Raw genomic sequence first — 14,425 nt, forward strand, 5'->3', positions numbered from 1 at the left:
CGGCTCTCCTCTGGAGGGAACTGCAAGGATGCAATAAGCTTTGTGCTCCGGATCCAATGGGAGTGAAACACTTTTTCGCCTCTCACCTCCTCCACTTGTGGCCACATACACAGCTACGAGGGCCAGTGGTAGAAACAGGGAAAGGGATTAGAGAGAAAACTGAGAAATAAGACTCCGCCACTTTTATTGATCAAACATCTGTAGGATGTAGTGGATATGTGGAAGATAAATGAATATCTAACAAATCTTGGCAAGGAAACTGATAAATAGGTATACAAGATGTCCACCATCTCTATAGTTCATTGATGGAACTCTGACCTATAGCACATTCTCAGCATTCACAGCCTGTATCAAGACCGCACCGACACTCTATGATGACTGCCAGCTTTTCCTTCCCTGAAAGAAACTTAGCACATGTGTGTTTGGTGTATTGCTCCTTCACAGTCGACCGTTGCTAAGTGATATGTAGTGTACACCATTCTGCTTTTTGACTGAAACATACTGGGTGTGTTAGAAATGATGAATTTAGGAGGAAGGTGACATAGTGGGATTGTGCCAGGAGCTTTCATTATATATATATATGTCCTCTATGACTTAGTGAGCAAGGTCGTTTAACACTGCCTGTCTGGTGAACAAATCTTAGAGTGAGTGGCCCCTACCAGACCCTTCTTTTTAACAGTTGGTACATGCACTTTTCTATAGTTTCTTCACTGTGGTTTCCACCGATTGGGTCGCAGGTGTATGGCATACTGGTTTGCTGGTCTGACTAGCAGGCAGATCAAGACAGAGAGACAGTAGTCCTGTAAGATGTCCAGAAACCTACCTTGCATGTGAAAGTACTCTGTGTCCAATGACATGAGCCAGAGAAGCCACTGGAGCACAGCACATGGTTTAGTCTCCAACAGCAAGTTACATCCACAGACACAACTCTCAGGAGAGCGGCCTTGATTCCAAGGAGACATTAGCCTACTTGTGACCATGGAAGAGCTATAAGGAAGTGGTATAGAGAATCAAAGATGCCAGAGAGAGCAAGGGTAGGATGCTGGACATTACATCTGTTTTTTTTGCTTGCCATACAAGGACAACACAATTTTCCTGTCACAATTGCAATGCGCAGGGTTATATTAATTCCTAACTAAGAAGATAATTTCCCCAGGTTGTGCTGCCAGAGCTACCTCCTCTAAGGTTATGTTCGGCCATTGTCTTGTGCAGTCATTCCCTCCTCTACTCATTTATAAAGGGACTTGGATCAAAGAAGAATGGTTCGCAAGGCTTTAGAGCCCTCTTACTTTTTGCTGCATTCTTTGGCTACTTTACATACTTTTTGCCTCTGATTTTTCCTCCTTTGTTCTGCAGCTGATTTTCCCCTAAAGAATTCTTCAGCCCTGGAAGATTATGCTAGACTCTTCCTCTGCTCTGTCTCAGGGTAGGTTTAATGTGTTGCTTCCCAGTTCTTGCGAGGCTCTTCCTCTTCAATCAAGAACTATCCATATTTCCAAGAACAATGCTCTTCCATTTGTGGGTTTTACCCCCAACTGGGACCCTCTTAAGGATAAACATGCAAAGTGAATGTTGGCATGAATCAAAAAGGAAATCCTCACTTTTTCCAGACCCTGCCACAGTGTTATCAGAGCCTGAAACTCCCAACTCTACCCGGACAGGAGAAATCTGTAAACCCACAATATTGTGTTGGGCTGCAAACCTAACCCTGCCATTCTCCCACAGCCAAAGACGCAAAGGCAAGTCCCCAAGAGTCCTAAACAGGTCTGTCAGTACCCAAAAGAGACCACCCTTACTGTACAATATGTGAGCTAAACTAATGCGCTTTAAGCATTTAGTACTTGGTGATACACCACTTGGTTGATAATATACCCTCCAAATTGTAGGTAAAATATAGCTTGGAGTGCAATTATACTTAAAGGATGCTTAGAATGCTACTAAGAGCCAGATGTACGACCAATGGATTTTGTGACTCACAAATTGCGACAAATTGCGAGTCGCAAAACCCAATGTACAAAAGTGTCTCAGACACTGTTTGCGATTCCCAATGGGGTCGCAAATTGCATGCCTAATGAATATTGATGTGGCTATCACAATTTGCAACCCCATTGGGAATGGCTGGCACTAATAGCAAGTCGATAACCCTATTTTGCGAGTCGCTAATTGATTAGAGACTCACAAAAAAGGGTTAATACATTGGGCTGACCTATTTTGCGGTCGCAAAGGGGCCAAAATCCCCTTTGCAACCCCATAAAACGGTCGTACATCTGTCCCTAAATGAGATGTAACATCAGGACGCATGATTATTTAAAAGCTAAATCTAAGTATTCTATCCCTTTTATTTATAAATATATCTACTTTTCATGATCAGTTTTATTGATATGTTATGTAAAATAAAATAGTGCACTAATTATAAAATGCACTGTGCTGAAAGGATTTTAAGAGAGCTAAATCCCTGCACTTCCATAGAAAAGAGACTGCCTTGCCTGTGGGTACAAGGTCCACAATCTACCTGTGCTTGGGAACAGAGTAGGACATTTTTACATGGTAAAGGTAACTTCAACTGCATCTCTTAAAAGGAGCTAATGATCTCATTTTCATCAGCGGCGTAGCTGGGGCAGGGTGGTAGGGGCGTACCGCCTCATGCGGCACGAGTTTTGGGTGCGACGGCTGGCCCAACCTCACCCTGTTCATACCTGCTGCTGTCGTGGCCGCAAGATTCACGGCAGCTCATCCCGCTCTTAGCTGCGGCCGTCGCGGCCGCATGAATGGCCAGAACCCCCTTGCTCTTCGATCAGCCTGCCGCGGGCAGCATAAATGCAGGGGCTGCCGCAGGCGGCCGAAGACCTAGCTACGCCACTGACTTTCATTCTCATTTCCAGCGAAAAGCTTTTACGTGGCGCAGAAATAATTCCAGATTCCTTCCTGTCACAATGCAAAACTTAAAGACAGTGAGAAGCGATATCAGCATCTGTCTGCAAGTTATCCTTGAACAAAAGGGCGTTCTACACACACAACCCAAGTGTCTGCAACATGTCCCTCAGGAGCAAACATGGCGTCCTTGACAGACCTAGCCTACCTCCTCTATTTTTGGGATCAACTTTCTTGTCGATGGTCTCACCAATTCCTTCATTGTGACCGTAAACGCCACAGAGCTGGTGTAGGGCAAGAAGCTAAACTACATTGATCAGATCCTGGTGACTGTGGCACTGAATAACATTGGTTTTTCATCTACCTGTCTGTTGGACAATGCAGTGTATTATATTTGGGAGAGCCTCTACCATAAGCAGGTTCAGAGTTTTAGTGTTTCTTTTTTCCTTGTTCAGAGCCACTGGTTCTTGTCTCTGCTTGTCTCTGTGTCTTCTACTGCATGAAGATCCTCCCTCTGAACCATCCTCTGCTCTCCTGGTTAAGAGTGAGGCTTTCTATTTTGTTGTACTGGATTCTCTTTGTGTCACCAGTCGACTTGCTGGTCTTCAGCCTGCCTGTGTCCTGGGTGACATCTGCTTCCTTCCCTGCAAATATAACTGCCAATCGGACAGTGGCTGATGGAATGCAAGTAGTTTGAAGTATTCTGTTCTCTGTGCCTTAAAGTATCTTTGGGGCTGAACTTCCTATCTCGCTTGGAATCCTCTCAATCATAAATATCCGTCTGTCCCTCTATAGGCATACGTGCAACATGAACCAAAACAGACGCCATGTCTGCCACCCTCAACTGGAGGCTGCTCTTTCCAGAGCCTTCGAGACCCTGAGCAGCCTTCTCCTCCTCTGTGCCTGCTTCTATTTGGTCAATAACACCCTCTTCACATTCAATGCTTTTCCCATAGAAAGCACTAGGAGTATAGTGTTCAGCACTCGGTTTCTTTCATACCCCGCAGCTCTGTCTGCCATTTTGATATAGGGCAACTCTAAGTTGAAGCAGGAAGGACAAAATATGCTAGATTGTGTCTGCTGTGGCTAAGGAAGTAATTCTGCTGTAGTATTTCTGGAAGATTCAGGCTCAGGTGTATCCAATTAGGTATATCAATACCCTATCCGGAGGAACTAACTCTAAGGTACTTGAATTGAAAACAATGCGGTCTGTGGCACAACTGTTCAGCCCTGTCCATCATTGATCATCGGAACATCAAGCAGGACCTATTACTCTGTAAACAAACCTCAGTTCTAACTTGTGGTAGCCTGTGTCCTTCTATTGAGCTACGTAATGCAGAAACTAAATGCAGCAAGATTGAATATTTAAAAATGGAGAGTGCACTGCGCTTGTCAAGCACCAGAAGTTCCCCAGCTATTTAATTGCACCTCGATGCTGCTTGGCAAGGCCTCCTTCTGTCCAGTCTAGTTCTGAAGCCCATATACCACTCAGAGATGCCAGATAGAGCAAGGGTAGGATGCTGGACATTACATCTGTTTTTTTTGCTTGCCATACAAGGACAACACAATTTTCCTGTCACAATTGCAATGTGCAGGGTTATATTAATTCCTAACTAAGAAGATAATTTCCCCAGGTTGTGCTGCCAGAGCTACCTCCTCTAAGGTTATGTTCGGCCATTGTCTTGTGCAGTCATTCCCTCCTCTACTCATTTATAAAGGGACTTGGATCAAAGAAGAATGGTTCGCAAGGCTTTAGAGCCCCCTTACTTTTTGCTGCATTCTTTGGCTACTTTACATACTTTTTGCCTCTGATTTTCCTCCTTTGTTCTGCAGCTGATTTTCCCCTAAAGAATTCTTCAGCCCTGGAAGATTATGCTAGACTCTTCCTCTGCTCTGTCTCAGGGTAGGTTTAATGTGTTGCTTCCCAGTTCTTGCGAGGCTCTTCCTCTTCAATGAAGAACTATCCATATTTCCAAGAACAATGCTCTTCCATTTGTGGGTTTTACCCCCAACTGGGACCCTCTTAAGGATAAACATGCAAAGTGAATGTTGGCATGAATCAAAAAGGAAATCTTCACTTTTTCCAGACCCTGCCACAGTGTTATCAGAGCCTGAAACTCCCAACTCTACCCGGACAGGAGAAATCTGTAAACCCACAATATTGTGTTGGGCTGCAAACCTAACCCTGCCATTCTCCCACAGCCAAAGACGCAAAGGCAAGTCCCCAAGAGTCCTAAACAGGTCAGTCAGTACCCAAAAGAGACCACCCTTACTGTACAATATGTGAGCTAAACTAATGCGCTTTAAGCATTTAGTACTTGGTGATACACCACTTGGTTGATAATATACCCTCCAAATTGTAGGTAAAATATAGCTTGGAGTGCAATTATACTGCATATATTGCTCTCCTGGTTAAGAGTGAGGCTTTCTATTTTGTTGTACTGGATTCTCTTGGTGTCACCAGTCGACTTGCTGGTCTTCAGCCTGCCTGTGTCCTGGGTAACATCTGCTTCCTTCCCTGCAAATATAACTGCCAATTGGACAGTGGCTGATGGAATGCAAGTAGTTTGAAGTATTCTGTTCTCTGTGCCTTAAAGTATCTTTGGGGCTGAACTTCCTATCTCGCTTGGAATCCTCTCAATCATACATATCCGTCTGTCCCTCTATAGGCATACGTGCAACATGAACCAAAACAGACGCCATGTCTGCCACCCTCAACTGGAGGCTGCTCTTTCCAGAGCCTTCGAGACCCTGAGCTGCCTTCTCCTCCTCTGTGCCTGCTTCTATTTGGTCAATAACACCCTCTTCACATTCAATGCTTTTCCCATAGAAAGCACTAGGAGTATAGTGTTCAGCACTCGGTTTCTTTCATACCCCGCAGCTCTGTCTGCCATTTTGATATAGGGCAACTCTAAGTTGAAGCAGGAAGGACAAAATATGCTACATTGTGTCTGCTTGGCAAGGCCTCCTTCTGTCCAGTCTAGTTCTGAAGCCCATATACCACTCTATAAATGTGATTTAACCTTGGTTTGCAGCACCCTCTCTTGTTTGGGCATTCGTTATGCGCCCCACACCCAGCATTACCAACTCACCTTCATCTAAGACTCCGGCGCCCCCCCGTTACTCTAGCAATAAGTCTCACAATGGTTTCTAAATAAACCTCAATTCTGATCCCCTGCAGCCCATAATGCACTTGTTCTGGTATCACAAAAACATACGGATTGCTGTATCACGGCCATCCCAGCGCTGGTAATGCATTGACACAGTGAGGTCTAATCACACAATGTCTTTTGTCCTAAGAGACCCTGTTATCCCGGACTAGACCTGCAAACTGTGTGCCATGAAACTGCATTTGTATATATATGAACAAGCAAAACATTTTTTTCCTATACAAGCAACTCCTGATGTGGACTGGATCTCCACTGCTCTCTGTGCATATAGGATGAGCCCTTCAAGAATGACACTGGGCACTGTATCCTTGCAAAGCAGAATGTGTTTAATTTTTTCTTAAGGTTTTTTTGCATTTTGTACTTCAAACTCCCAGGATATTTTGGGCTATATTTACAATAAAGTGACGCAGCGCTGGGCCGCAAGCCATTTGGCTGTGCCGCGCTGCGTTACTTTGTAAGCAAAGGGATGCGTGATGTTTACTACAATATGACATATCCCTTAGCTCTCCCCTGCGTTGGCGCACAGTTGCCTGCCATGCGCCATCGCAGGCACCCATGCACCATGGTGCAAGGGTGCCTGCGTTTCAGGAATGATTGTTTTTGTGCAGAAAGGGATACCTTCCTGCACAAAAACACTCATTAGAAGTATGTTCCTCTTTCTATGTGTGCTGCAGAATGCAGGACACATAGAAAGAAGAATAAAGGAGAAATACAAATATTTCGCCTCCTTACGCCTCTCTTGTGGAGCAACATGGCGCTGTCAACGTCTGGTCTGGTCTGGTTCTGCGAGACTCTTGAGTAGTGCTTGTGCTTGTCCACAATCCCCTCACTTCTGTTTCCATAGACAGCTGTGACGGGGTAACCTCCTATATTAATGTTTCATAGGTTCTTTCAAGCTTGAAGTTTTAAAAGGTTACTTCTCTTTATTCTTAACCCATTATTGCGCTGCCATGCTTTAGGTTGTCGTTCTTTGTTTTTCATTATGGCGGTTAACATTGCTCCGCCTAATCATGCTGCAGTCACAGCTTATTTGACTCAGAATGGAGTCCCCAATGCTGGTGTTGCGCTCATATTTGTTGTCGAAGCGTATGCAGCTTACCGCTTCAAGCTATTTTATTCTTGGGTCACCTTTCCGGCGGTGGATGGAACAGATAATTTTTTTCATGAATACACTGCTATGGCAACTCACGTTTATCAGCCTTATAGGGCTCTGGAGGTTCCGCTTACAGCTTGGCAACACCAAATTTGGTTTAATGGTGCCCTTCCTCACCCAATAACGCTGGTCCGTTTAGGCCTGTAGCCGGGTCGGAAGGATTACGCAACAGGCTACGTCGGGACAAGGATGGTTTTATTTTAAGATAATCGCTTCTTCTGTGAGATGCCAGTTTGGAGTAACAAACTCAACGAGTCAAGAAGAGAGAGACACAAAGTAAACTCAAACAGGTACACGACGACGAGTCTTCCTCTTCGTTTTGGGCGGGAAGTTGTTTGTCTAGATTGAATTTCCAGTCCTCCCTTGAACGTCAGGCAGAGGCAGAGAGTGGCGCTCCGGAGTCCGCAAAGAAAAGAAATATTAACAGAAAGATGTGGGTCAATTACTACATCCCGTTTGTCCAACCTCCCGAGGGTAGGGAGTGAGGGTAACACTCTAGTGCACAAGTGAATTGATAGGACTCTAAACGGGTGGCGGTGAGGAGTGACAGTGAAAGGAGGGTTACTACTATATACAATAAGGAGGCGGCTAGCGGCAATGTTGCCACCCCACAGACTTCTCCCGCCTCCCGACCCAGCCCGAGAATCTTTCCCGTACCTGGGTCAGCCACGCTCCTCCGGGGCGTGGCTCGGCGATGCGTGTTCGCGGTGGCCTCCTGGCTTTTTCTTCCCGTCTCCGCACTCGTTCTCTCTGTCCGGGCTGGATGTCTTTTCCTGGCGTCTGGGTGGCTCTTCCGGGCCTCGGTTCTTCGGTCCTCCACTCTCCGTCCGCTCGAGTCTCTCTCCGGTGTCCAACCACACTCCTTATTGGGTGCCAGCTGACGATGTCATCAGAGGGGCGGGGCCTTCCTGTAGCACGTCCCAGTTAAAGGGACCGGCATCGGAGTCCGATAAGTCTGTTTGGGATGTCTGCCACGACTCCTCCTGGCGAGAAGAAAGCATAGATTCTATGAACTCACGGGCTTCCCACCAGTCACCCCCTTGTCCGCCACCTTCCCTGCTGACCTAGTGACACTCCTCCACCCTTGGTTTCTCTCGATTGGGGAGAGGGAATATTCTGGACAGATAGTCCACGCTACCGTTTTCCAACCCCTTGCGATGTCTAACCGTAAATGAAAAGGGTTGGAGGGAGAGGAACCAACGGAGTACCCGTGGATTATTAGCGATGTCCCGGCTCATCCACTGAAGGGGGGCGTGGTCGGTGTACAAGGTGAAATGACGGCCTTCGAGATAATATTGCAGCTTATCTATGGCCCATCTGACTGCAAGACACTCATGCTCAATAGTGGGATACCTTGTCTCCCTCGGAAACAGTTTTCTACTGACATAGACTATCGGGTGCTCTATACCATCTGTTGACCTTTGTGACAATACGGCACCCAGGCCCTGGTTTGAGGCATCGGTGTGTAAGATAAAGGGGCGTGAGAAGTCAGGTGAAGATAACACAGGGCTAGAGGTGATGATGTGCTTTAATGTATGGAATGCATCTAACATCTGTTCTGTGGGGTGTAGGAGGATCTGGGGTTTTACGTCTTTCTGGAGAGTGTTGGTTAAGGGAGAAGCCACCTCGGAGAACCTGGATATAAATCGTCTATAATAGCCATTGAGGCCCAGGAAAGCTCTCATGTCTCGTTTAGTGGAGAGAAAGGGGGTGTCGGTGATGGCCCTCACTTTTTCCTCTTGTGGGGTTATGAGGCCGTGACCGAGTACATACCCCAGATATTTTACCTTTTGGGAGGCCACCCGTGATTTCCTAGTGTTAACATGTAAGCCGGCTTTTTGTAGAGCCTGTAAAATAGCATGAAGATGCTGTATATGTGTCTTCCAGTTGGGGCTAAAGACCACAATATCATCTAGATACGCTGATGAAAAGGTATGATGGTCTCGTAGGATCGTATTCATGAGTCGCTGGAATGTCGCTGGAGCACCGTGCAGTCCGAATGGCAGTACTGTGAACTCGAAGAGCCCCTCGGGGGTTGAGAATGCTGTTTTCTTTCGATCTTCCTCCAGCAAGGGTACTTGCCAGTACCCTTTTGTTAGATCCAGTGTAGTGATGTAACTGGCTTCCCTTAGCTTTTTGATTAGTTCGTCTATGCGGGGGATTGGGTAGGCATCGAAGGACGATATCTCGTTGAGTGCCCGAAAGTCCATACAGAAATGGGTGCTCCCGTCGGCTTTGGTACCATCACAATGGGAGAAGACCATTCACTCCTGGAAGGTCCGATTACTCCTAGGTGTAACATGTCCTGTACCTCCTGCTGGACTGTCTTCCGTCTGGCATTCTATAAGGTCGCTGTTTGATCACTTTTCCGGGCACGGTGTCTATCCGGTGTTCCGCGAGGTGGGTCTTCCCAGGGAGGTCAGAAAACAGCGATGAGTATGACTTAAGGGCCCCCATCAGCTCCCCCTTCTCTTTCGTGGTGAGTTCGGTGTTGATGACTAAGTGCTGCAAGGTGTTAGTGTCGCTCGTCAGGGTGGGTACAGTGAGGGTGGCGGCCTTTGGTGGTGAGCCTATCCACTTTTTCAACAGGTTTATGTGGAAAACCTGGGTACGGCTTGGTGTTAGCTGCAATTTGTATGTAGTCTTCCCTATGGTGGCGACGACTCTGTAAAGACCTTTCCACTCGGTCTTGAACTTGTGGGTAGACGTGGGCAGCAGCACCAGGGCCCAGTCATTCACATTTAGGGATCTCCATTTTTTTCCTCGGTTGTAATAGCGAGTCTGTTTCTCTTGTTTCTTGGCAAGACTTGAATATGCTAGGTCGCGGAGTTTTTCGATTTTTGCCTTCAGTTCCTGAGTGTATTCCAGCATTCCTCTGGTCTCCAGGGCTTCTTCCTTCTCACAGGCCTCCTTCGTCATCTCCAGGAGGCTCCGTGGTTGGCGACCGTACAGCATTTCAAAGGCGGAGCAGCCTAGGCTGCTTTGTACCTGGCTCCTTACGACGTATAATGCCAAGGGTAGCAGTTGGTCCCACTCCTTGCCATTCACCTCTAACATCTTCTTTAATGTCGTTTTTAAAGTTCCGTTATACCGTTCCACTAATCCATCCGTCTGTGGGTGGTATACGGAAGTCCTGATATGACGCAAGTCCAGAATTTGGCATACTTCTTTCATTAGACGGGATACGAATGGTGTACCCTGATCCGTCAGGATTTCTTTAGGGAACCCTACTCTTGAAAAGAGTTCCAAGAACCGTTCCGCTATGTTGGGAGTGGTAGGGGTACGAAGAGGGTAGGCCTCGGAAAACCGGGTGGCATAGTCCACAATTACAAGCACATATACGTTCCCTTTTTTTTTTGCGAGGCAAAGGCCCTATGAGATCCATCCCTATTCGCTCAAATGGGGTCCCTATCACTGGCAGGGGCTGTAGCGGGACGGCTGGGGGCCTATGTGTGTTCCTCTTTTGACAAATAGTACAGGCCTGGCAATGTGCTTTGATATCTTTGTAAACCCCCGGCCAGTAAAAATGCCTCAATACATTCTGTGTGGTCTTTTCGGACCCTGTGTGTCCTGCCGTGAGGTGAGAGTGTGAAAAGAACATGATTTGTTCCCTAAAGGACATGGGAACCAATAACTGCTGGGATTCTTTAGGGGAAGCCTGTCGATACAGCAGTGAGTCTTTAATGAGGAACCGGGGATACGTGGTGGGTATGCCGTCAGGGGTGCTATGATCCCGTTCCCACGCGTTATATAGGGAAGCATCATTGGCCTGTGCGAACCTGAAACTACGATCAAGAAGCCATGGCTCTGGAGTTATCAGGGCTGGGTCGGCAGGGTTAGCACCGTTAACCTGTGGTGGGTTCCCTCCCACTGTGGTTTTTAGCACACATCTAAAAAGGTCTAGAAAATCTGGGTTGTCTGTCCCTATAATGAGATCCTCTGGGAGACTATCTAGGATCCCAAATTTTATCTGGCTTCTAATCCCTGCGGAATGGATAAGAGGTACAACCGCTAGGGGGTAGGGCTTTACATCACCATGCACACAGCGTATGTGCAGAGAGGACTCGGGCAATACTTGCTCACGTGTGACCCACATACCTTGAATGACAGACTGCTTGCAGCCGGAGTCTAGAAGGGTTCGTATACTCTTACCATTCACCTGTACACTTACATGAAACGCGGTCCACATTTCAGCAGTGTACATGATGGACTTGGGAATATAACCCACTTCCATAGGTTCCTCCGTTGGCCTCCTCCTAGGGCATACACGGGCAATATGACCCCACTCCCCGCACTCAAAGCACTGGGGTCCTTTTATGATGGGTAGCTCAAACATCGTTTGTCAGGGTTTTGTCGGTTCCGGGATCTTGGATTTTTTTTCCATCTGGAAATGTGGGTTGCGCGGTTTCTCTCCCTCCCAACCGCCCACCTTCGGTTGTGCTCGCGAAAAGGTGGTGGCCATTTCTATGGCTTGTTGGGCCGTCAGGTGAGTGTGCTGACGCAGCCACCTCTGGGTATTATATGGAAGCGCATCAAGGTACTGCTCCAGATATATCTTTTGCATGATCTCGTCCTTAGAGCTAGTGCCCGGGGTTAGCCATTGATCGGCTGCCATTTTGAGCCTAAAAAATAATGTTTTTGGATTTTCACCGGGCGCTCCGTTTTGTTTCAGAAAGCGTACCCGGTAGGCCTCGGCATCTAGGCCCAGGTGGTCCAGGATAATCGTTTTTATTTCACTATAAGGGGCGTCCCCGGTGGCATTGGCTACCTGGTATGCAGCTTGAGCCTCTCCCGTCAAGAGAGGAGCTAATAAAAATGGCCACTTCCCCAGGGGCCAGCTACACGCCCTGGCCACCCTCTCAAAGTTTGTAAGGAAGGCGTCTGGATCTTCCCCATGCATATACTTCTGTAGCGAGACCCCAGCGGGGCTGGGGTGACTGGGGCTTCGGGCTTCCTGAAAGGATGTGGAAGGGGGCTCTGTCACCGCTTTCTGGAGACCCTCAATCTGCGCCGCAATGGTGTCTTTGAACACGTCACGGTCCGCTTTTGCGGATGCCATCTGACGCTCGACAGCCCACTCGAGTTTTTCCTGTCCCTTAATCAAATGTTGGATCAACACATCCATCTTTAATTCACAGATGGGGTTTTCCATGCCCGCATTCTCCACCAGTGTAGCCGGGTCGGAAGGATTACGCAACAGGCTACGTCGGGACAAGGATGGTTTTATTTTAAGATAATCGCGTCTTCTGTGAGATGCCAGTTTGGAGTAACAAACTCAATGAGTCAAGAAGACACAGACCCAAAGTAATCTCAAACAGGTACACGACGACGAGTCTTCCTCTTCGTTTCGGGCGGGAAGTTGTTAGTCTAGGTTGAATTCCCAGTCCTCCCTTGAACGTCAGGCAGAGGCAGAGAGTGGCGCTCCGGAGTCCGCAAAGAAAAGAAATAACAACAGAAAGATGTGGGTCAATTACTACATCCCGTTTGTCCAACCTCACGAGGGTAGGGAGTGAGGGTAACACTCTAGTGCACAAGTGAATTGATAGGACTCTAAACGGGTGGCGGTGAGGAGTGACAGTGAAAGGAAGGTTACTACTATATACAATAAGGAGGCGGCGAGCGGCAATGTTGTCAGCCCTCAGACTTCTCCCGCCTCCCGACCCAGCCCGAGAATCTTTCCCGTACCTGGGTCAGCCATGCTCCTCCAGGGCGTGGCTCGGCGATGCGTGTTCGCGGTGGCCTCCTGGCTTTGTCTTCCCGTCTCCGCACTCGTTCTCTCTGTCCAGGCTGGATGTCTTCTCCGGGCGTCTGGGTTGCTCTTCTAGGCCTCGGTTCTTCGGTCTTCCGCTCTCCGTCCGCTCGAGTCTCTCTCCGGTGTCCAACCACACCGGATTCCGATACCCGGGACTCCTTATTGGGTGCCAGCTGACGATGTCATCAGAGGGGGCAGGGCCTTCCTGTAGCTCGTCCCAGTTAAAGGGACCGGCATCGGAGTCCGAAAAGTCTGTTTGTGATGTCTGCCACGAGTCCTCCTGGCGAGAAGAAAGCATAGGTTCCATGAACTCACGGGCTTCCCACCAGTCAACCCCTTGTCCGCCACCTTCCCTGCTGACCTTGTGACAAGGCCCTTAATCAATAGATGGGGCCACATGGCCTGTTTTGGCTGAGTATACCCCACACCCACGTTACATGACTGCTGCAATTGCAGATCTCTGCGTATTCCATACTTGTTTGATACGCGTGTATAGAGCTGTTATACAGTTCATGTCGCACAACTTCCAGGTGGGACCACCTGGCGCTGCTGTACAAACTGCGGGTCCTGGTGCTGTGACCATCAGTCCCCTTATGGTTAATTCAGTGATGGGCACGCATCCACAAAACAAGGATAAGTTCCCTTATTGGCTTGCTGAAATATTTGGACAACTAGAGGCTGTTTTCCCAAATACCACTCCTGTGGAGAAACACAGGATCTTACCTATTAGTTTGCCTAAAGACCTGGGGCAATATGTATGAAGCCAATTTGCAATCGCAAACGCAGAAATTCTCAGAATTTCAGCCTTTGCGATTGCAAATTAGCAGTGTGCAATGTATCACTCAAAAACCCCCTTGCAAAATAAGGAATCGCAAATTTTGCGATTCCCTATTTTGCAATTGCATTTAAGGAATCACAAATTGCGCTTCCTTAAATGCAAAGTAAGAAGCACAAAAGAAAGTATTATTTGGCCTTAAGGAATTGCAAATTACCACCAACTACGAGTTGGTGGTAAATTGTGATTTCACTTAAAAATGCACTTATTTGCATTTTTTAAAGTACCATGTGGTGCACATACATGCCCTTAGGGCATATATGTGTGCCACAATTGCACACATCTACATTTCAGGGGTGCAACAGGGTGTCCTTTTGACACCCTGGCACCCTTGAAATTGCATTCTCAATTTGCGATTCTCTAATTGCTAATCGCAAATTGAGAATGCCTTCCCATTCATTCCTATGGGCCTCCTAGCCCATAGAAATGAATGGGAAGGTATTCTTTATTTGCGAATCTCAATTTGCGATTCGCAAATAAGGAATATGTGGGATTCACAAAATTATTAGCAAATCCCACATACATTGCATTTTGCGATTCTCAAATTGGAATTAGCTGAAAATCACATTTTGAGAATCGCAAAACTCTATTTAGATACATATGGCCCTTACTTTCCAAATTTGCTGATTGTAACACCTGGGGCA

This window comes from Triturus cristatus, chromosome 7, assembly GCF_964204655.1.
Source record: "Triturus cristatus chromosome 7, aTriCri1.1, whole genome shotgun sequence".
NCBI lineage: Eukaryota > Metazoa > Chordata > Amphibia > Caudata > Salamandridae > Triturus > Triturus cristatus.